Source organism: Centruroides sculpturatus, unplaced genomic scaffold, assembly GCF_000671375.1.
Source record: "Centruroides sculpturatus isolate CEXI.00-Female unplaced genomic scaffold, Cexi_2.0 scaffold86, whole genome shotgun sequence".
In the NCBI taxonomy this organism is placed as follows: domain Eukaryota; kingdom Metazoa; phylum Arthropoda; class Arachnida; order Scorpiones; family Buthidae; genus Centruroides; species Centruroides sculpturatus.
The window spans coordinates 977,419-1,003,592 of NW_019384475.1; the positions used below are offsets into that span (position 1 = coordinate 977,419).

The 26,174-nt window shown below is 29.9% G+C and overlaps 1 protein-coding gene across 4 annotated transcripts in view; it reads left to right on the forward strand.

The window, feature by feature from the left end:
- LOC111621300 (protein tramtrack, beta isoform-like) overlaps positions 1-26,174 on the forward strand; it is a 122,458-nt gene that overhangs the window by 72,995 nt on the left and 23,289 nt on the right. Inside the window, exon 4 of one of the 4 annotated variants that reach the window (XR_002756042.1) lies at positions 15,010-15,162. The exons of the other annotated variants lie outside the window; for them this stretch is intronic. The gene's annotated coding sequence lies outside the window, so the exon portion shown is untranslated. The remainder of the gene's footprint in view (positions 1-15,009; positions 15,163-26,174) is intronic. 4 annotated transcript variants of the gene reach the window in all.

Below are 26,174 nucleotides of genomic sequence, written 5' to 3' on the forward strand. Positions count from 1 at the left end.
GTGTATTATATAGATTTATTACCAATTACATTATCCAGACATTCATTCAAGCAATATAATTGGTTTATACTTATACACGTATGAACATGTTTTAATACTATTTTTAATATAGCTTAACATTTATATTTTTTTAGTTTGCATAGATAGTATTAGTGAACATTATCAAAAATGCAATTGAAAATAAATTTTTTATTGAACTTATTAATTTATAAGAGAGATTCTTTAATAATACTTTTTTTTCAGTTGGCACCCACCTTCTAATGAAACTTGAATAATTTTATATTTTATCACTATTTAACGTTACTAAAACTTCAACGTAACAAAAACATTAGCCACAAGTCACAATTATGGCTAAATTTATAATTATTTTAGTTCAGTAAGCACTCACAAGCTTTACTACACCATTTTTCCATAATTACTTTACAACTACACAAACATGCAACCTAGAGGAAATTTCATTCATAGAAACAATAGTTTTTTATTTGTTGCTATTAACTGTTATTAATTAATCCTTTTAATTTTATTATGTATTTATTACACAAATAACATTTAAAGTCCTAGGATATAAGGATGTTTACTGAACAGAATAAAAAGTAATTGGAATTTGGATTTGTACAGGATCAAAGTTTAGTTATCAGTGACCTTTCATATGATTCAACTTTTAAACTTACAATGCAAAATTATCTAGTTTTCAAACAGAAATCTGAACTTCATTCTAAAATAATTTAATTTCAATTATATCATAGACTTCTATTTGTTGGTTATGAGTTGTTAGATTCATTAAGTCTGATCGTTAAGAATTCAATTTTGTATGAAGTCAATTATTTTTAATATCTAATAAGTGATGAAATAACTTAGTAAAAAAACAAAAAAAAATTGTACTTGTATTTATAATATATAAAAACAGAACTCACACAAGAAATACTTTTAGTCTCCTCACAAAATACAAATATATATAATTTTTTTTGTATTGCATTGTAAATTTAAAAATATTTTAATAAAAATGTTATTAACTCTATTCTGATACTTACACTCAACTGAAAATTTTATATCTGATATTTGCCCCAATTGAAGCTTTTCACAATTAAATGTTCAGTTTCAGGAATGAAGTTAGCTATGAAAAATTAAAACATATAATTATATAAACATATTATTGTATTTTTTAGATAATAACTGTACAATTATATAATTATAGAGTTCACATTGGTTGAATTTAAACACACAAATTATTTAATAATAATTATTGCAAACACACAGTTATTAAATATTAACAATAAAGGATAATACAGTAGAGCGTTGATTATCCAAAAGTCAATTATCCGAAAGAATTCCAGTCAGCAAATTTAAATTTTTGCCAGTGCTGTGGCGCTGCAATCTTTGGCTACGTCTTGGGCTACTCAAATATTTTACGTTTTTGATACTAAATTAACTTCTGAAGTATAATTTTTTATTGTTTTTATATTTTTCAATATATTTATTTTGTTTGTACAAAATAAAAAAATAATTTTTAATGATACAATAGTCTTTGTTAGGCTTAACATTGATGAAAATTCAACGCAAAGCAACGGACAAAGCAATGGAGAAAAATTTCAAAATGGGATAGGTTAATATATATTTTCGTACATAATCGGTTATCCGAAATATCGTTTTTCCGAACAACCCCAGTCCCCAATTGATTCGGATAATCGACACTCTACTGTAAATAATTATTGACTAAACATGAATTTTTCATAGTAAAAGAATTCTTGTGTGAACTGTAATTATATTTAGGGGAAAAATTTTTATGAAATCTAAAAGGTGTTTAACAGCATTGCAGTTAGAAATGGAATGTGATAGTTCTTTTTATTTGGTTCAATTATATCTTTCTGTAGATTTAACGTATATTCTGATGGAGACTGCAAAAAGAAAAAATTATTAACATTATAAAATCTTATATATGTAAAATTTGTTAAGTCAATAGTCAGCAAAGATCTAATAGTCTGAAATAATCTTACGTTTAGAGAGTTGATGACAAATGTTCATAATTAGTGATTTTCTGATTAGCATATTCAGTTTTTGTTTAACATGATTTTTAGGATACTTCTATATAAAATTGCATATTCAAAGTAAATGAAAAATTTGTTTACTTTTTAATGCTACAGTTAAGTACTTGTACATTAATTTAATTTGGCAGAAAATAATGTGTACTTTGACAATACTATGACAATTTTTTCTCAAAATCTTCATGTATATAATACTTTATATTGTCTCATTCCAACAGAATTCCAATACATTCAGTAAGAAATGGTGCCTAATATCTCCCTCTAGTGACAAATTATTTAGTAATTAATTCAATATAATTGCAGAGAGGTAGCCCAATGTAATCCACTAGTTGTTTGGCTTTACAAATTTATTGGGTTTCATGTTGTTTGTTTATGTACAATACATTCAGTAAGTTTAACACTATCTCATTTATACCAATGCTGAACTGTCTAAACATTTTATAATCTGCTTTAAAAAATTATAAATTCATAAATGAATTTTTTTTTTACTGACAGTTAAACTGACAATACTTCTTAAAAACTGAATTCTTAAATTTTAAAACTGATGAATAAAGACATTAAAGGACTATTGATGTATGCTGATGCATTTATATACCAAAAAGTTTTTATTATTATAATTTTATCTTAAGTTTAATATTATAAGCTTAAATTCTCTAATAGCAATATAAATTTATTTATTTATTATCTATATGTTTTATATTCATTAATTTATGTTATTCTATTTTGAAAAAGGCTTTAAACAAAAATTTTTAATGAAAATCTGTGTTTTATATTCCAAATGTTTTAATTTATTTTTAAGAATAGATCTTAATTTACTTTAACAGTTATTTTACATGTTCATATTCAAAATTATACATTTTTATTGGAAAAAAAGCAAAATAAACAGTATTTTGCTTATAATTATTAAAATCTTCACAACTTAAATACCTATAAATGAATTATAATTAAATTTTGTATAAATAGTCTAAAAATATATTGAAGAAATTCATCTTATTTAAAATAAATATTACATGAATAGTTACATATGATTAAATTTATATGATAAAAATATGTTGAATGTTTCAAGTTGTAACTAATAATTTAAAATAAAATATCAGTTATAAAATTTAAATAAAGAGATATTTATTATAATTTTATGAATTTGCAACTAATGAGTTTGTAACTAATTATTATATATTCAAATATTGTCATTTATACATTTTATTTAAGGAATGATCTGTACAACTAACTAAAAATACTCAGCCAATACCTCAAAAAAATAAAATTTATAAGCATCTAATTAATTTAAATGTAAATATTATAATCTATGATATATCCAAATATTCAATATATATATCTTGTAAATAAATAAAACAGTACTTCATAATTTTTATATCAGTTACTGTAATCAATTAGAATGTTAAATAAAATGATCATGTATGTAAAGTAAATGTACTTTTTCTTTCTTTCTTTTGTTTAATTAAAACTTTAGTCATCCACAAAAAAAGAGGGTTTTATTAAAAATATTGATTTTGCATTTTTAATTTAGTTTTTTGTAATCTGGAAAAGCAAACAAATATTACAGAATTTTCTTTATTAGAGGGAGTTTAACAGTATCTATGAAATATTACAAGAATAAGCTAGTTGTGAAGGATGGAAACAAAAACAAATTATATTCTTAATAGAATGAATGCAAACTGAACTCATATTGCTTGGTTTTATGGAATAAGGCAGTGCAACATAAGGGTGATCTGCCAAGGGAAGTATCTTCCAGGAGTATTTTTATGGGAAATTGGCCTCTATTTTGATGTAAGACACAGGAAAACCTGGAAAATGTCAATGGTCAATCACAAATCTGGGATAAGCTAACAGTGTTAAGTAGTTTCAAAACTTATATTTGACTTTTATGTGTCATATAACTGTTATACTCAACACAGGTTCTATTCATAAAATAATTACAAACTATTTTATAAGCCAGATGAAGCTAAGTTAGTATATTGAAGATAATGATTTTAAATCAGAAGTTGCATGCACTAATATGAAGAAGAGAAAACATTTCAATAATAAGTAATAAGATTCTAATATACTTGTATATACACTCATTTTATATATATAAAATATTCTGATGAACTTAAGGGATCTAATCATACAAGGAGCCACCCACTGTTTAATAAGAAGATTCTTTATTGCAGATTTGATAATAATGCATACATGATATATGTATTCTGTTATGAAATCAGGTCAAACTGATGAGGGGATTGAGCCTGAAATGCATATTTGACTAAACCACAAGGCAATAAAGAAACTTCTTAAACAGTGAGTGACTCCTTATATGATTAGATCCCTTAAATATGTCACAATATTTGTGTATACATTCATTTTATATATACAGTGGGTGATCGGTTAATGAACATAATCCATTCCAAGAATTTGTTTGCTATCCGAATTGTTCGTTAACTGATTATTGATTTACCATAGGTTTTAATGGGAATTTAATCAATTTGTTCTGGAGACCCCCAAAAATAAAAAATATATACTTTCTTACTACATTTATTTATATGTAATAATAAAAATACATACATACACAGTCTTGCATTTTTATTAGTCATGTTTTTTCCGTTTGAAAGGGTTAAAGAATCTGTCTAATGTCGATTGCTTTTCTCTCTTCTTCAGGATTTTTCGTAAGTAATTAATAGCATTGCAATTGTAGAAATCCCCAAGCCTCAACCTGGTTTGGATGCCATTCTAAGACCGTTGTTCTGACATCCTCCCACTTCTTCAAAAGATCTTTAATAGCAGATATCGGCATTAATCCTCTTTTTCAGAAGAAAACATATCTCGCCAAGTTTCTTGGCATTATTCTGTCATCAGATCCGTTTCAGGTTCCATTATGAACTCTTCGATGTTCTTTATTTTTCAGATGTGATTTTTGTTACTCCTTTAGCTGCTTGAGTCTTCTTGATTATACAGTATCTTTCTTAAATAAGATTGAACTGTGGCCTACTGTAGAACTGTTTATGCCATACGGCCCAGCAACATTAGGCATCTTCTGCCCACTCTCTACCTTTGCTATTATACACTCACATTTCGAAAAGAAAAACAGACGCAAAACTTAGAGTGCCTACCCGACAGTCTAGCATATACATAGTAGAATTGTTTTTGTCAGAAAAATAAAAGGCTGGAATTTCAAGGGAGAGTTTCAAAGTTTGGAGGAATACTATCCAATCGGTATATATCAGGTTGACCATCGATGTCGACGTCTCTCGCGCTCTGAAAAGTTTCGAATTGTTGCTCAAAGACAAGGGAAGACCAATCAATATTCATTATTTTATGTCGCTTCTTCTGTGTTTGTTATGTGGGATGTTTGTTATCTGATCATGTGTTCGTTGTCTGAACATAAAAATCTTTCACGAAAGTGTTCGTTATCTGATCACCCACTGTATATAAAGAGAAAACATATTTAGTGCTGTTTCAGCTGTCCATACCTTGAGATGCAAACTGAAACTTCCTACATGAAAATTACCTAATCTAGTGTGGTTTCTAAATAATATATAATAATAATGTATTCCTAAATAGTACAGGTACTCATCGACTTACAATTGATTGATTTTACAATCATGACCACCAATTGGTATGTCTGGAGACAACTTGATTCAGCAACTTCCACATCTGGCACTACAAGGTATGCCCAGCTGGAAGTATGATAATTTGCAATGATTTATGTTTATGTTTTGTATAAAATTTTATTTTAGTTCTTACAAAGTTATGACAATGTACATGCCAACTGTTTGCTGTATATAGTCTGCCCTCTGGAAATGTCTACCTTATCAATTTCAAGTGTTTTTAATAATTTCTGTGACTGTACTTTTTTTTAATATTCCTCAGTTTTAAACAAAAACTACTTCCTGTCAAAAATATAATTTTCAAAATTATCAAAATAAATTTTTGAATCATTATTTTATACAGTTTATAATGAAATTTCAAAGTAGTAAAATTATAATATACAGAATTGGCTTTGGCACAAGATTTATAAAAGGATGGAATTTATGAAAAACTAATGCTTTTTTATTTTTTTTTTTACTTAGTATATTAGTTTTTAAATATAGGCATATAGAGTAACACAATACTGTAAACTAAGGAAGAATTGAACAGGTACAAAGTAAGTTATGTACTGTATTTTATTAACATATTGAAATAGATAAATAAAAAATTCACACCAAAATTGTAAAGCTTCTTGATAACAAGCACCGAGTTCAGTGTTAACACAATTTTCTTATCTTGCAAGTGCTTTCAACAAGTATAATATCATCGTCCTCATGTGAAAAAGAACAAATTAGAAGAAATAGTGTGTGCAGAGTGTTCCAAGTAGAAAACAGAAAATATTCTTGGCAATTTTTAAATTATAATGTACAGTAAATTCCGTTAGTAATGTGCAACAAGCTTTTCTGGGCATTTGAAAGGTCTTAAACCCAAGTGACTGGCAGCGCATGCGCTGAGGAGCGATCGTGCTAATTGTGCGACTCTTGGCGCATTTTGTTGTTTAAACGCTGGTATAAACAACAAAATGCAATGTTGTTTACATACACATGCAATGTCCTCACCCTCAACATTGCACACACGCATGCAATGTTGAGGGTGAGGACATTGCATGCGTGTGTGGTCATTGTGAGGAGTGCTTCCCAAATAAATGTAATCTTTCTGTTATTACAGCACTTGAGCAATGCTGTTTTTGACCATAGCGGGTTATAGTCCTGCTGTAGAACTTTTCTGGCGAGCTCTGTGGTCTGTCTTCCTTTGTTTATATTCTTCTGATGTTCTGCGATATGGCAAGCGAGCATTCTTGTCCTATACCTCTTAGTTATCTCCGTTATTGGATTTTCTAGTTGCACTGCATATACTCCCCGATTTTTCTAAAATGTTGACTTTATCTCGATCATTGCATATGCTCCTGCGTAGGCTGGGTAGGGGAGTTAAAGGAAGGGTAAAGCTGTGTCGCTGGAAAATACGGCTAATAAGTATGGACGGTGCTCCTAGGTATGGCAATGCTGATTGTACTCTAGACTTTTTGCTGTATAGTGTGGTAAACAGGAAAAGGAAATCTTTTACCCTACGTAGTACATCTTAAATTTGGTGTCTGTGAATCCAGCGTGATGTACTGCCATTCTTACGATTTCCAATTCGACTTTTATTAGAGCTTGCGATGAGGGAAGTAGCATAGCCCTTCTGACAATAGCCACTATGGCGGTGTTGACATACCACGATGGTTGAAAGGCATCAGCTGGAGTGATATACGGGTTCATGTTGGACTTATGATGCACTGTAAATTGTGGCCCTTCTAGTGACTTCCATATCCACATATCCAAAAATGTTATAGATTGATCCTGCTCCTTTTCCCAGGTGAAATTGATGGTGGAATAGATGCTTGAAAATTGCTGCATAAACTGAGTAAACTCCTCTTCTGAGTTTTCCCATATTAGTAGGATGTCATCTACATAGCATAAGAATAGTGATGGGTAGCCTATAGCAAGTGGGGCATTGAAAGTTTTTTGTTCCATGTCTCTCATAACGAGCTTGGCTAAGACTGTGGAGAGAGGAGAGCCCATGGAAACTCCTTGCTTCTGTAAGTAGATTTTCTGGTTGAAGTGGAAATAGTTGTTTTCGGTGATGAAGATCAGCACTTTACGAATGTCTAGCACCTGTTGAACCATAAAACCTTTTCTGAGGAGCAAAACGTTAGCTAGCATTACGGCTTCAAATATAGGAATGGATGGGTATAGGGATATCACATCCATTTTGTAGAATATGCAGGTATTGCCATGTGCTTTTGCCATGTTGGAACCAATGATGGTTTTTGCATCTATAGAGGAAAGAGTGACATGCGGTGATTCCAGAAGTAGCTCTCGTAGAAACTTTGCAAGGGCTTTCTCCAGGTAGTAAGTGGGAAGTGACCTTTTGTTTACTAATGGTCATAATGGCCAGTTCTCTTTATGCATTTTGGCTGAAAAAATAGCCTAGGGCAGGCAATGTTGGATGGAGGATCGAGGCGTCCTGGTAGTGTCAAGGCTATTCCTGGTAATGCTATGATTTTCTTTGCTCTTCGCATTACTGCTGGTGTTGGGTTGCTGTTTATCTCCACAGAACGTGAGTGTAACAGAAAATCGTTGGCTCTAGTGATGAAGTCATTCTCTCTGCACTAAACAAATCTTTTGTCCTTGTCTGATACTAAGAGCCTCAGATCGTTCTTGGCAAGGAATTTTGTTACTGCCTGGTGTTTTTGCGACTATTTGGTGCACCAGAGATTTGCTTTGACATAGCAAGTTTTGTGATGACTTCTAACTCCATTTGCTGGTATGTGGGTGCAATCTGGCATGATTTAAAAATTGCCAAGAAAATTTTTCGTTTTCTACTTGGAACACACTGCACATTCTATTTCTTCTAATTTGTTTTTTTCTCCTGAGGACGACAATATTATACTCATCAAAAGTATTTGTGAGATAAGAAAATTGTGTTAACACTGAACTCAGTGCTTGTTATCAAGAAGCTATTAACATATTCCAATTCTTTCTAAATGGAGCTAAACTCCAAACTCTTCACATATAGAAGTTGATATCAACTTCTATGTGTCATAAAAGATATCTTTTAAGTACCTCACCAAGTAAAATTTGTGCAAAACTGACTAACATTGATTTCATAAACAGAAAAATTAATGAGTTAAAAAGAATTAAAACAAGCACATTAGGAAAAAATGTGTTATTTCATATTTTCAAGACGTAACTTTAAAGAGAAGAATTATCTGAATTTAATTTGATATAAAAGCATACGTTCTTTTAGGTACTTGTCTATTAAAGCCTTATATAGTGTATCATGTCATGCATCTTACTGCAGTAATAGATGAAATATGCATTTCAAGGAATCAAAATTCACATTAATTTAAATTTTATCAAAATGAAAAGGAAGCTTTTTGGAAACAGTAAAGTACTATGCTATTCAAACTTCAAATTTAACAAAATGATTTTTCTAAACAGTACAAAGAATTAATTTGGTTGCTATTATCACATTAAGTATATTAATTAACATTCCTTGAANGATTTACCATAGGTTTTAATGGGAATTTAATCAATCTTTCTGGAAATCCCACAAAAATAAAAAATATATACTTTCTTACTACATTTGATTATATGGCAGAACATGCCATGGTACAACCTCAAAAAGCAATGCACTATGCAGGGCTTTAACAGATAAGTACATAAATTATAATGTTTATAGATCTAGAACAGTAAAAAACACTTTAAAATTTGATTTATTTGAGATATTTGCACTTTGTGCTATACAACAAGCTTCAGTTTTGCTCATTTTGGGTCTTGCATACTACAGAATTAGCTAGTGTAGATGAGAGATAGTGAATGACCTAGCAATATGATACTAATCATGACAAATTGCAAAGATTCAGAAAGATCTCAACCCAGTATAGAATTTGAAAGATTTTTATATTTTTGTTTTTATGTTTTTCAATATATTTATTTTGTTTGTACAAAATAAAAAATAATTTTTAAAGATACAATAGCCACAATTATTATTATAAAAATTTTCTTTAGGTTTAACATCGATGAAAATTCAATGCGAAGCGACACGCAACAGAGAAAAATTTAAACATGGGATATATTAATATACTATTATTGGGATATACTAATATACTATATTAATAATGTATTTTTTCGTACATAATCGGTTATCCGAAAAATCAATTTTCTGAACAACCCTAGTCCCCAATTAATTTAGATAATCAATGCTCTAGTGTATATTTAAATAGAATTTTCAAGTATTCTCCTTTCAAGTATGTTTTGAAGAATAATTTATTAATTATTATTTTATACCATTTTCATAAAATTTAATTTATTTTGTATTTCAAGTCATAAAATGTTTTTTATCTGTAAATTCTAAATCTGTCAAAATAAAAGTGCAAAAAATATTTTTTTAGCCATTAATGAAAATATTCAGAATTCTGTTAATCTGATAGGACACATTTGATATTAAAATGGAGAATGATTGTATAATATTATCTTTATATGCAGACTATATAATAACCTCATATGATTAAAATGACTATAAAACTATAACCAGGAGCCTATTTTCCGTTATTCTAAATCTGATAGGACAAAATGATTTTAAAATCTGGTTGTCTTCTATTGTTTCTTTAATTCCTTTCAAGGATCCATATAGATAAAAATATTTTTCAATAATTTTTCAGAAATTTGTTTTTATGACACTACAAAGATGTAAAGATGATCATTTTTTATTTAGTGATAGTTAAATCATTTACAATTAAGTGTTGAATGTACTTACTATGGAATATTCAAAAATCTTTGTATAGTTTCAAGCTTTACAAATTTAAGATGCAAGAATATAACAAACAATAAACATCATTTGAAAGTTTAAATAGTGAAGCTTTTTTTATGAATTCTCAGATTGGTAGATTGATAGAGCAGAACAACCTCAGTCCTTTGACTTAATGTCATATCAAAATCATGTTCTTTGCATGCTCTTAGGGTTAGGATTATAAAATGGTATTGGTAATCATTGCAGTCACTGAACAGCATCTGATAATTTTCACAGTTTGAAAATTGGCTTGAATGGTATTACATGGTGATAAGTTATGTCAAAGTTTAACAAAAAACCTGCACTACATAAAATATTTAATTATTTAAGCTTATTAATTAAATCCTGAGAAATATACTTTACTTTACAAACTAATTTAAATGTTAGATGAATGAATTTGTAGATTCTTATAGAAATTACTAAAGAATCTAGAAAGTCAAATTTTAATTATTTTGTAAAGTAAAATATATTTTTAATTTTAATGTAAAAAATTTTTTAAAATTATATAAAGCAAATATTTTAATTTTAACATCAAAGAAATGTTTTTAATAGTTTTATTAGTCAAATAGTTTAATAAATCGAAAAGAAATCGACATTTCTTTTCAATTTATTTAACCAATTATTTTCATTCCACGACTTTTTATAGGTTGTTTATAAATTTTAAATCTTTTTACCATCTTTAGATTCTGTTTTGAAAATATTTGTAAAATAAATTACTTTCTTGCATTTTAATCAACTAATTTTTTAAAGCTTCTTTTGCTACACAACAGCAGACAGCTTCCTATTCTTATATTGATTGTTCTTTTATTGTATCTTTGAGATATCCTAAATTTATACTTATATATTTTTTTGTTCATTATTGTTATTAACATTTAGCAATACTTGTTAATTCTAACTCAGTCAGTCATTCTATAACAACTGAACTAATTTTAATTTAATTTCTCTTATAAATACATAATTATGAAATATATTATTGATGTTATGCACAAATTTTTTAAAATTAATAATTTTGTATGTAATAACTCAGTTTCTAACAATTATACAGTTATCAATAATATAGTTTCCAACTCTGTCTTTCAGGCTGAGAATCTGCCTTTGGAAGCAGCTGTCAGCTTGTTAGCTTGAGCTAGAAATTTTTGCCTTTTTGAGATAACATAACACCTTTAATTCTTTGTCTTTATAAGCATGAGTTTATGGCTAATACTAAGAACCTCAAGTTTGTTTGTATGATGTTTTTTTTTAGAAATTTTCCACTCTAACATTAACATTTTCTTTGAATTGATGGATATATGACAATTTCAATAGAAGCTTTAAATTTCTGATTAAATTATGAAAAATTATTTTTTTAAAATATCCATGAACAAAATTTTTTCTCAAAATATAGTAGATATGTGAGATTTTCCACTTGTTGGTATGATATGAGAAAGCAGATTTGAGAGTCTGGTAACATTGAATTTTGTTTCAATGTCACCATCATATTGTTGATAGTATACCTAATATACCCAGTATTGATGACAGCCAGATAGATGGCTGAATAGTTAAGGTTTTAGCCTATTATTCTGGGAAATCTGGAGAAAGGACAAAACACTCCAGGATTTTTTTTCAAGGGAGTGAACAATTCTTTATCACTAGCTACTCCATTGTGAGTTTAGCTGAATCCATGATAGTCTTGATTAAACCCCTCTTAGTGCTCACAGGGTTGAAAGAGGAAAAAATCCAAAAAATACTCATACTGTCAATTCCATGCTTTTGGCAGTAAATCTAGTGTTTCATTAATTGTTTAGTGCCCTATTAGAATTTTGCTGCGTATAAACTTTTCATATAATATTTATTTTGTATAGTACAATGTTATTTTCTGTATTATACTTTTTACCACTAGTACAGTAAAACACTAATGTTCAGTACCTTGTGCTTTGTATTATTCCTTAGTACAGTTAAAAGAGTTGATCAAGGATATATTGAATACATTGTGTAATTTTGGGGGTGGATATGTCTGACAATGTTATGAAGCATTATGGACATGGGTGGGATGGTAATTGAAAAGTATAAAAATAGCATTACATAATTTATGGATGATCTTGAGTATGATGATACAGCACAGTTATATAATAAGTATTCAATATTGAAAATTTTACTATCAGTATGGCATGCACTATGGATAACTTCATGGCCTAATCAACAGAGCAAAGCACTTTTCATACAAAGTAACTACTGTATTTGTTTTTTATGTGGTTATGCACTTTGATATTAAGTGATAAAAAATTTGGTTAACATATATTTTAGTATAAAATACACAGCTGACAAGATTTTATATATATAATATGCAAACCAATATAATTATGTATGACTCAGTTTAAGAGTAATTTCAAATAGACCACTGAATATAATTCAAACATTGGGAACAGCTATAGTTACAGTCATTGCTTCATATATGTCTGTTCTGATATAAAATTTATACACAACATCAAAAAATCAAAAGTTTTACTAAATTGAATTGTGTTTTTGAAGTTTTTATAAAAAATATATAGTATTAAAAATTTAAGCATAAATCATCTACATTATATACTGACATTGTTATGAAGTTGTGAAATTATTTATTCATATCATTCTACTTTCTAACATCAATGCATTTTATTTTTAAAAATGGTAAACTTGATGGATAAGATACTAAATTTATTAATAAGTCAAAAAGATAACTTTGACTTAAGTTTTTATTAATGATGCAAATAATTTGAAATTTTAACAATAATATTGCCATATAATTTTGCATTTTGAAATTAAGACAAATGACTTCTAAAAAGAAAGGCCAATATTTTGATTCCTAATGATAAAGATTCAAAAATCAAGTTAAAAACAAGAAGTATTAATTTAACACAATATAAACATTTTCAAAGTTTATAAGCTTTATCTTCAAACACATTATTTTGAAATCAGAAAAAATTGTGGCAGTATGTTTATATCATAAAAACATTTTCAGCCATTTTAAATAGCTATCATTAGCTTCTAGAAGAAGAAAACTGAAAAATATGCTTAGTATAAATATACTTTTGGATTATAAGTTTTTTGTTTTGACTTTATTTTTATTATTCAGTGTATTTTTCTGGTTTAAATCATTTTGACTTTGTATGAAAGATGATTTAAACTCATTTGTAGTCACTTTTAAACTTTATTTTTAATGTAATTTGTATTTAATGTGTTATAACAATGTTCAGGTACCCATTTGTAAATAAAGAAAGAATTTCGTTTAAAATTCAAATGATCTATTTCAAGATGAAGCTTAAAAACTTTGGAGATATTTGTTTCAAAGTAATATTTCTTTAGTTAAATAAAATGCCCAGAAACAAGTTCATTTTAACTAATTAAGTAACATTATTTTTTCTTATTATTTCTTAGTTATGTAATAAATTATTAAATGTTTTCTTTTATATTTACTTTTCACTTCTTATATCATCATGTGTACAGTGGAATCTTGCTTAACAAGCATAATTTGTTCCAGAATCTTACTCATAATGCAAAACACTTGTTAAGTGAAACAATTTTTTCAATAGAAATTAATGTAAAATATGATAATGTGTTCCATGCCGAAAAAATACTCAAATATTTTATATATAACATTTATTCAAAGAAAATTACACAATGTACAGTACATTGTTAAGAATTGCTAATCATCTTCATCTTAATTCAATTAGAAACTTCAGACTAGGAGGCGTTAAAGAGAATTAAAAGGAATATTTTAATCTTGCAAGCACCTCCTAGTCTGAAGTTTCTAATTGAATTAACACAACTGTTGACATGACATCCAATCCAAGTATTTAATATACCTAACAACTTCATCCTTTCTTCTAGCACAGAATGAACCAACCTGGAATGCAAATTCGATTTGCAGAANATATAACAGGCTATGATTGTCGATGTTTATACGTAATATGTGTGAATACAAGTTTGGAAAAATGTGTGATCACGAGCAACACTAAGATGCTAGTGGATTAATTTTTAATTTAGACATTTCTAAAATTTAATTTGGAATTGGTCATTAAATTTAGTATGAGATGGCGTGTTCATTATATAATGGGTTATGATTGTCGATGTTTATACGTAATATGTGTGAACAGAAGTTTGGAAAAAATGTGTGATCATGAGTGGCACTAAGATGCTAGTGGAACAAGTGCTAACACAGACTGATAGAGCATGCACACAATCCAGGATTTCTCCTCTCCTTGTCACTCGTTATGCAAACATTGCTCATTAAGCGAGTCAAATTTTTAGAATTTGTTTTGCTTGTTATGCAAGGTGCTCATTAAGCGAAGTTCCACTGTATTTAAATTTAATTTTAAAATTATGAATTACTCTGTTTTATTTCTAATTATAATTTGTTCTTAAATTCTTATTGAAAATAATTTTTTTAAGGGTTTGAAAAATTTTAAATAATAACTATAGCATTAATTTCAAATTTAAGGCCTTGTCTTCTACTCTATTGCTTTAATTAAGAAGTTATAATTTTTATTTAATGTAAATTATATTAAATAAATTAGTTAATTAGTTAAAATGAATATTTAATTTTTTACATGACTATTTTATAAATAATTAATTTTATAATTCTTGTTCCATGTAGTAGAAAAATCATAAATGGATCGTATTGAAATTAGATTTGCACACTAAATTTTGAAAAATAATAGATGAAAATACAATTTTACACCATGTTTTAAAGTATTTCATAATAAGAAACTCCTAAATAGATGGAATATAATAAAGAAATAGTAAGGAGGTAAGATTTATGGATATGTTTTTGATTTAATAATTTTAGATTTTTCTCATTTTATTAAAAACAAAAAATTTTTTTAGTTAAACATTTCTAAAGAGATAATCACACTGTAAACAACAATGTTTTATTCAAATCAAACATTTTGAATAAAACATCACTGTTTACATAGTGATTATCTCTTTAACAGTTATAAAAAGCAGCATTGGTGTCAAATTTAAATCACTTCTAATTTTATCATTTATAGAAAGTCTCAAAAATCGTTTTGGAATTCATTAATCTGAAAAAATATTGTTTAATCATACTTAAATTGATCACTCAATGATTTTACATTTTAGTGTCAATTAATTTATTTGTAAATTTTTAATTACTGAATAAGAAGAAGAGAATTCAAATTACTATTCTTGTATAAAGATTTAAATTACTAAATTATTGAGCAAAGTTATAATGAACTAAGTCTTATCTTGAATATAGTCATTTCTTCACTTTATGCATTATACATTTATAATGTTTAAAATGAGACTTTTTATATATGTTAGTGCTTATTATTCTAGGATCTTAGAAGAAAAAAATTATCCATTTCTCAGAAATTCCTTTAAATATCCTAGTATGTCCAGAATGTTTATATAGTTCTTGAAAATGGTTATTCAAAATCCACTTTTATGCTATACTTCATTTTAAATGCTATAAAGAGAAAAAAGTGAGGTTTCAATAGCTTGTGCAGATTTATATAGTAGCTTATGGCAATAGATGCATGGAGTATGATATTGTGACTGCAACGTCATCATCTCTTTGATGCCCTTGTCAGTATGACACCACTGTGTCCTTTTCAATAGACACAGACACTGCGATGGCTATTTAGTTTTGTTAGAATTAAGTCTCACGAGTGGTCACATGAGTAGGCAGTTGGATCTGGAATGGAGGAGATCTACAAGACAGCATGGCGAAAGTAAAGTACTTAGATAAAATTTAAACAAAACAATGTCACATTTATTTGATATAAGATACAGTAATACCCCGAACTTACGTGATAGGTGGGACCGAGCGATAACCGCGTAAGTCAAATTCGCGTAAGTCGGGGTATAATTTCGTAATTTGTGTAAAATCCAAGTCGGATGTATATAAGCTAATAAATGTTCTCGTTAATCTTATCTCGTCTTTTGATTCGTTCACGGTTACAAGAAATCACCATATAGAGTCTCTCAAGTCTCCGTAGATATAACAAACACAGAAATAAATAACACAAAATAAATTGTAGCTGTGTCGATTCTGCGCGACACGTCCGAACATATAACCTGAACAATAGTGTGGAGGGAGTGAGTAATCAAGGGTTGCGTGGCGCTCAAACAAAAAACGAATCGATGAGATTTGAAAATCGCGTAACTCTGGGTTTGCGTAAGTCGAGGTATTACTGTATATATTTTATTGGTAGCAAGAAAAAATGACAAATATAGACTACAAATCCTTATGTGCGAGAGAGAGAGAGTTTCCATTAAATTGCGAGTCAACATAAATACCTGTGGTTATCAAGTTGCCGCTTGTTGATTTGATTGTTTTATTGATTGGATTGATTAAAAAAGTTCTTGTCACTATAGTCTGTCCTTGAAATGCATAACAATGGATGAGGAGTATTCATAGGCAAAGTATCTATTAGTGAAGCAGGTGAGAGCCTGGCATGACTAGACCATTGGAGGATTGGGTGATGACTGCTTGAACTGGTCGTTAATTGTTATATTAGAGTGGCAGAATACAGATAGCAGGTTAAAAAGTCACAGGAAAGTCTCTCTTTTGACACTGAGAACATGTAAGAAGAAACACACTCAGGTATAAAAGTTGACAGATATCGTGGCTGACAAAATCCTATTGACAATATTTCTCTTATGTTTTGATAAAATTTCATTATTAAGTCTGGATTCTCACAATATAATAGAAGAGAAAGTGGGAAGGAAAATAAAACTGAGAGAAAATATCTATATAAATAGAGAATAGAATCTATAGTCTATTTTGTTCACTGACAAAGGTAATATTTTACAAAAAACACTTGTAATAAAACTGGACAAATATACCGATCACACTATACCTACACACTTTTCGAGCAAAAACTTTAATTTGTATTAAAATACAAATTACAGTTTTTTCTTTAATTTTTAACTTGAGGCAGATCTCTGAACAGGTTCAAAAACATTTGTTTTGATTAAACTGATGCTGGAAAAGTTTGTAAGGTGTAGTGTGATTAATAATATTTTACAAATTGGACATAAATTTTTTAGAGAGCTAAACTGGAGTTTATAGCAATGGATGACATTTTCATTTTTATATACTTTTATAAGGCATCCTTTAAAAAAAGTAAATAAGGCAAAAAAAAAACAATGCTTTCAACACCAACATGCAAGTGTAAAGTAGTAAAATTAGAACTTAAAAAAAAAATACATAAGTTGCTTCAAACACCTAGAGTCTGATTACATTTATACTGTTACAAGAATAATTAATAAATGATTAAACAACTTTAATCTGAAGGTAAGTGATTACTACCATCCTTACTGTTTAATCATACATTAATTAACTTTAGGGATCATCCATAAATTAAATATTTGTGAAATCCGCGATTTTTACGCTGATGTTGGAAAAATCTTTGTAAACAACTCCGAGGAAAAACCCACTCTTGGTGAGAAGTATATTGGAGGTCACCGATTGTTTTCACATTAAGGTGGGAAAGTTGACACTTAGTTGATCGGAATACACCCTAAGTGTCAACAGAAATTGATCATGTGACTCATTTCCCATGAATAACATATAAAAGCTCGAGTCCCCGGAAGCTCCGAGCAATCCCTCGGAAGTTATACTTAGTAGATGTGCCATATTTGTCTCCATACTCCGGACCGAAAGGACATACGACCAACCACAGCCATTTGAACTTCCATCGCCATTAACAAACTTATTCAACGAATGCATATTAGACATATCCACATAGAGGTATTTGTACTTTTTAGAGCTTTGTGAACTCTCTCTCAGACTAGCAGGTATGAGCATGATATGACGGCGGTATTTTTATTTACCAATATAGAAAATGCGCCGTCATATCATGCTCATATCCTGGAATTAGCGCATTTAATTTGTTACACATTGTTTTTTGAGTTTGAAGGAAATGTCTTCTTACAAGGAAGAGGCATACCTATGGGTAGTCCTACATCTGCAATCCTTCGCGAATTGGTTTTGTGGCAACTTGAAAACACCATTCTACCCGAATTTCAACAGCAAATCGTTTTGTACGCTAGATATATTGATGACATTTTCATACTTTGGTGTAAAGTTTTTACCCTGGCATGATATAGAAAACTTAATAGAAAGCTTGAATTATACTAACAATTAAATAATAGAGCCAGATTAAATTTATTAGATACAAACTGATAACACTCAAATAATCAAAGTAGCACTAACCTAGCAATATTTATACATAATTAATGCCTTTGTGATAATTTCTTCCTTTCTCGCTTAAACAAAAGATTGGCATGATATCCAAACCTCAAATTCAAGCACTAACCTTTATCTTCAGTTGATATATTTAATTTCATTGAAATGGCTTTATAAAGACCAAAAATGTTTTGAGGTTATCATATAGTAATTGAATATAAAGATCAGTGCTATTTTGAGAGCCAGATTAATTACTGGGATAGAACTTGTTTAATTAAGTTACAGTCATCTGAGGTTGGTGCAGAAAGTAACTAGTAAAGTTATATCTGAAATTAATTGGTCTGGAAGAGAAGATTGGATATCAGTCTAAATTGCATGATTGGCAATATATCTGAACAGTAAGCAGAAGTTGCAAGTTTGAGTCCCTCTCCAGATAGATCTGTTCTTCCAGAAATGTCTGAATTTATTCATTTATTTTTAGTTATTAAAAAGTTAATAAATATGGCAACATAACTGTCTACTTTTAGTCCAAATTATGTAATATCTGTACAATTAATTAAACACATTCACTGCTGCTATAGAAACCAATTTCCTATCAATATGCCATCAAACACATGCCAAAACATCTTAATATATCATCAATAAAGAACTTTAATTCTGTTTGTTTCAGAGAAATGTTTTCAATCTGTAGCTAGATCTGCTTCAGTTCTATATTGTTTGATGTTCTACATTGGAATGTACTACAAAAGAATGATGAATTTAAAATTTTAGAACAAACTTGAAAATTCAAAAACTGTCTGAGGAAATTACATTCAGAAATTACATGCTAAATTTTACAATAATAATAGATGCATGCATATATTGGTGATAAAATCAAATATTAATAGAAAAATAATGAAAATTTCCATTAGTTAAATCAGGATTGTTGTAAAAAATTGCCATTCATTTGAGATGTTATTTTTGTTGCAATATGTGGACGGCCTGATCTGTCATGCTTCTACAGAATCGGTTTCAATAAATCTTCTGATTATTAGGGAAAATCTTTGCCTTGCAAGATGATGGTGGTTTGGGTATCTTTCTTGACACAATCTAGAAGCAGCTGATACACAACATTCAGCAGCACCATAATAAAAAAACTATATCTATTTGTACACTTTGTGAAAATTCCATTTTTATAAATAACTGACACATGAATTGCATACCAAAAATTTTCCACTTTAATGAGATCTTTTCTAGATGAATCAGCAGTTAAGCAATTAGGCAAACAAATATGCCTATTTAAGAAAATTATGCAGTCCTAAACAGGGTTATGGAGTCGGAGTTGGGAGAAATTTCTGGCTAGAGGAGTTGGAGTCAGGAAAAATGTGTCAGCTCCGACTCTGGAATTTTAAATTTAATTAATTTTTTTTTTTTTTTGTTTAAATGAAAGAAAATTTATTTTATATTTAATAATTTTTTTAAATGTTTTTGCATTTTGTTTTAATTCATTTATTTTAAATACAAAATGCAACAATTTAATTTATTAAATATGTATCAATAGTATTCTTTGTAGTATTTGTGTTTAGTAGTTAAATCATTTTGACCCAATTGAATTTGAATATTTTTGATTCATTCCTTTATTATTCTTGTTTTAAATAAGTACTCTATTTTTCTGAATGAGCTAGACTAATTGATCAGAGTATATATTTTTCTTTTCTGAACATGGGGTTGAAGTAGCTAGATCGCACACTTTTTAGTGGACTAACTCTTCTGGAAAGGTGAAATTGAAGTGCAAAAGCTGTAGAATAAAGATATGTAGATGTAGAATTTTATCGCTTCCCCTTTTTCCTCTTATTAAATTTTTGTTAAAAATTAATTTTTTTATACAAATAAATATTAATATAAATTAAATATTAAAAATACTAACTATAAAAGTATTTGGGTAAATGTCCAGTGCTCCTTTTAGAGTTCAGAGTAGGATAACCTCTTATGATTTACCTCCATCCCCCCATAGAATTACTTGGTATTTAATTTTGCCAGAGTCGGAGTCAAGTGGTTTTTTTACTGACTCCACAGCCCTGGTCCTAAATATATAGTTATTTGAATCCAGAAAATGATTTTTAGAGTAATTAAATGGTGCTCTTTTACTTTGTTATTGGAACTTTTACATTACATGTGCTTGTAAAAAAGTTACAACATAGGTGATCTTGAAAATCATTTTCAATGTGAAATGTAATTACATTGACAAAATTAATACAACTTGGAACGAAAAGTGTGCAAGGGACTTTTGACTCACTCTGTATAAAATAATAATAATAAAACTTACTGCATATCAAGTCAATTTTTTCATCATGATTATGCTATCTATATTATACTATTAAATAATTGATTCTCTCTACTTGAACATAAACCTTCTAACTCCTCAGTATTACTCTTTTTGGCAAACGTTTTCGACCCTACCAGGGTCTTCTTCAGGCTACCATTTTAATAAATTCAAATATTGCAAAATCGAACAGTAATGGATTAAATGCGATTCAAATCCTAGAATGTCAACGTTTATATCAAAAATACAGAACACCACATTCTTTCTCGATGACGTTAAAGCTTGCGTAAATTGCGCTTGTAATAAACGACATTGCACTCAATTATGTGTGGGGTGTTTCTTCATAACAAAATTTCCATGCTTTAGAGATATTAACTGCGTCTTTGGAGTTAATACATGTGTTGTTTAATCCTGCTTTATAAATCTCTAAGGTCTCCATAATTCTTAGTTGGTCCGTACGCTGTGATAGTCTTACCATACGGGCATTCTGTAGATCCACCCTTATTCCAGGTTCTGTGGCCACGGTTGAAAGGGTGGTGGTGTGTTTATTATTATCTATATCATATTTATGCTCCTGGAGACGTTTGCGAAGGGAGCGTTTGGTTGATCCCACATATACCAATTTATTATTAAATCTGTCATCCCAAATGGGTATAGAATATACTCCCGGTGCGCATTTCAAGTCTAGCGTATCCTTCCCATTGCGTAGTAAGCTATAAATGGATCTTGGCCTGCTGTACGTTACCTTATTATTAGTGCGGGAAGAGATTTCTCTGTATATATTGGCCAGATGGTGGTTGTACTCTACTATTTTTCTTTTACTGTTTCCGTCAAGGGGAACATCTGGGATGTCCGGAGTATTGCTTTCTCTTTTCCGTATATATGCTCTTGCGATATTATATACCAAGTTCTTACCGTACCCATGCTGTGTTGCCATTCCCTGGATATGTTCCAGCTCTGCTATGGTGTCCTTCCATTCAGAGTGGTGGGTGAACGCCCTCTTAGTCAATGCCCGAAATGCCGCTATCTTATAGGGGTAAGGATCTTCTGAGTTAGCCGGGATGAACATTGGTACATAGCATTCTTTGTAAAAAACTTTGTACGAAATTCTCTTATTCATTAATTGAATGTTTAAGTCGAGGAAGTGTGCGGCTCTATTGCTTTTTTGGTCTAGTTTGATTTTTAGGCCATATGGGTTGTTGTTCATTTCCTTTATGAAAATATTTACGTTAGGTTCTGTTCTCCATATGATAAGGACATCATCCACATATCTCCTGTACAGGAGCATGTTGGAATTATAAAGAGGGATGATTTGTTGCTCAAGTTTCCTTATTACTAGCTCACATAAGTCTCCCGAAAGAGGGCTTCCCATTGGGACCCCCCGCTTTTGTATGTAAGTTTTGTTGTTAAACCGGAAGAAAGATGAGTAACACAATATGTGCGCTAGCTCTAAAATGTGCTTCCGTCGAGCCACGGCACCTGGATATGTGAGCAATAAATTGCTGAACTCGCAGAAACACGGTTCGATTTTTATGGATGGGTATAGCGAAACAAAGTCCAGGACTGTGATATAAGTGGAGTCAGTAATGCTGAGATTCTTCAACTCTTCAATGAGCTCAATTGGGTTCCTAATACTCCAATTGTAATCGTTATATGACCATATAACAATTACAATGTGAGCTAGTAATAAGGAAACTTGAGCAACAAATCATCCCTCTTTATAATTCCAACATGCTCCTGTACAGGAGATATGTGGATGATGTCCTTATCATATGGAGAACAGAACCTAACGTAAATATTTTCATAAAGGAAATGAACAACAACCCATATGGCCTAAAAATCAAACTAGACCAAAAAAGCAATAGAACCGCACACTTCCTCGACTTAAACATTCAATTAATGAATAAGAGAATTTCTTACAAAGTTTTTTACAAAGAATGCTATGTACCAATGTTTATCCCGGCTAACTCAGAAGATCCTTACCCCTATAAGATAGCGGCATTTCGGGCATTGACTAAGAGGGCGTTCACCCACCACTCTGAATGGAAGGACACCATAGCAGAGCTGGAACATATCCAGGGAATGGCAACACAGCATGGGTACGGTAAGAACTTGGTATATAATATCGCAAGAGCATATATACGGAAAAGAGAAAGCAATACTCCGGACATCCCAGATGTTCCCCTTGACGGAAACAGTAAAAGAAAAATAGTAGAGTACAACCACCATCTGGCCAATATATACAGAGAAATCTCTTCCCGCACTAATAATAAGGTAACGTACAGTAGGCCAAGATCCATTTATAGCTTACTACGCAATGGGAAGGATACGCTAGACTTGAAATGCGCACCGGGAGTATATTCTATACCCATTTGGGATGACAGATTTAATAATAAGTTGGTATATGTGGGATCAACCAAACGCTCCCTTCGCAAACGTCTCCAGGAGCATAAATATGATATAGATAATAATAAACACACCACCACCCTTTCAACCGTGGCCACAGAACCTGGAATAAGGGTGGATCTACAGAATGCCCGTATGGTAAGACTATCACAACGTACGGACCAACTAAGAATTATGGAGACCTTAGAGATTTATAAAGCAGGATTAAACAACACATGTATTAACTCCAAAGACGCAGTTAATATCTCTAAAGCATGGAAATTTTGTTATGAAGAAACACCCCACACATAATTGAGTGCAATGTCGTTTATTACAAGCGCAATTTACGCAAGCTTTAACGTCATCGAGAAAGAATGTGGTGTTCTGTATTTTTGATATAAACGTTGACATTCTAGGATTTGAATCGCATTTAATCCATTACTGTTCGATTTTGCAATATTTGAATTTATTAAAATGGTAGCCTGAAGAAGACCCTGGTAGGGTCGAAAACGTTTGCCAAAAAGAGTAATACTGGGGAGTTAGAAGATTTATGTTCAAGTAGAGAGAATTATATTTCCTCCAGTGGTAGATAGGAAGTTCATTAGTTAAATAATTGATTTTCTTGTGTTTAAAGTTAAGCATAGAACATTAGTAAGGATCAATAAATTGAACCTCTATCTCATATAAAATTTTTGTAGTAACTGTATCAGTGACAATCTTGGAAAAATGTATTTGTTCATGTAAAGATGCACCACATGGGAAGTGGTTCTTCCATTGCTTCCCACCACCCCCCAGCACTGATGTTTTCCAAGAATTGAACTGTCTATACCAGTGTCATACTATTCCATTGTTCATGAGTTTGTTATTACATATACCACAATGAATTTCAAACAGTAAAACATCAAGAGAATTCAGAAACTTGATTATAGACCTTATCTGGTGGAATTTTCTAATGTATTTTTGGATACAGTTGACAATGATTGAACTTCTGGATGAAATTGAATGACTCATTTGAATTCTTTAAATGTTTAGAGAGAAGAATCTGATGACAAAAACTGGCATATCTCATCTGCTTAGATTGTTTGCACACTCAGAACTTACTTTATCAATGTGCTTTGCATTTCTTTGCTGTAGAATTATAGTTCTTATCAGTGGCATGCCATGACATTTGATGATAGGGAAGATGTGTTTCTGTAAGAAGCCAACTTACAGGAGCAATCAGTTAATTTCACATCAGGATTCATTCATATTCGTTTGTTTGATAAGCCAGTAAAAACCATACACTTCTTTAAATGTATTTTTAATAGATTATCTGATGTACTTAATAAATAAACAAGTTGAATATAAATACCTCTGTTATTAGATTCAATAAATTCCCCATGCCCTCTAAATGCCAATTCTTGCTTTGAGAAAAAACATATAGCATCTATTAATTTAGATATAATATATCTATTAGCCATAATTATCTTGTTATAATTTTCAATATTTATTTTATATTATCTACTAATGTTAAATTCTATTCCACTTTGATTTCCAAATTGCTTCAATTTTACGAAAGAATCAATGTGACATTTAGGATTTTCATGTCTTTTGCCAGTTTTACTCAAATTATTTAAATCATCAAAGCCATTCTTATTCCACACACACTAATTTTGTTTGAAAATAGTAGGCAAATCCAACAAAACAATTTTGCATTTCTATGCATCACAAAGCCATTTTATGTCTTCATAAATTTTATCATGAAAATGTTGAACAAATTTTTTTGTTGACGTATTTATATTTAATTTACGCATTGGTCTTTCTCTTTTAATAATCGTTTTTTTTTTCATTATAGGTCTTGAGCCAAAACTTTTTAAAAATAAATTTTCAATATTGCAATTACATTCTAAATCACTAGCCATAATATAAGGGCTAAAATTAAAAATAAAATTATTAAAAATTACTTGGTGAAATAAAATGTGTGGTGGATATACATACCTGGTACAAAATATTCTTGAATTGTATGAATATACTTTTAAAGAAAATTATAATTAAATATAGTTTTGTGAAGAAACGTACATAAAAATAACACAAAATATTGTTTACTTTTTAAATCTTAAAACAATCCACTTACCTAAAATTGCTCCCTATCAGTGGCACATGGATGGAATCAGAGACAATCTTGGTAGGTGTGCAGCGCATGCATGCATGCCAAATCCCGAGGGTGCCAATACCGGTTAATGTCAAATGCCTCTTTTGTTGCATCACTAGTATACCTCAAAGAACGCAACAGGGTTGTTGTAGATTTTAAATGTTTCTCACCATAGCTGTAAAAATCTAAATATGTTAAACTTAATAGTCATTTGTTTTCTAACTAATTTGTTTTAGGACCAGGTGTCCACGGAAGTTTCCAAAATTTACAAGTTTTCGGTCACTGTCATTGAACTGGAAAAATTTGTCTTTTTACATCTAATATTACAAAGAAATCAATCCCCACTATACTTGGCTAGAGATTGATTCGGTTAAGCTTTCATTTAAGTAAAATTCCGGTTCTTTCAGCAGGGTTTTATTTATGTCCCTAATCCAACGGTTCCCAACCTTTTTCGGGTGGCGACCCCTTTTTATGAAAGCCAAGTGACCCGCGACCCCGATACTATTGAAAAAAGACATTTTTAATAAGGTAATTAAAAAAACAACGAAATTAGTTTTTTAGTATAATTTTATTTTAAATTATGTCTAATAATTTAATGCAATTGTTGAAATTGTATGTTATTAACCAGCCTTAAAATTCGCGGGTGAGTTTTTGTTAACGCCAACCTCGTCATTCTCAACATTTAATTTATTCCTCTCAAACTCTCAACACATGATTCAATCAACTGTGATGGAATAGCGTACCTAGATTACACTTATTTTAATTTTTAAAAAATACAGTCGACCCCCC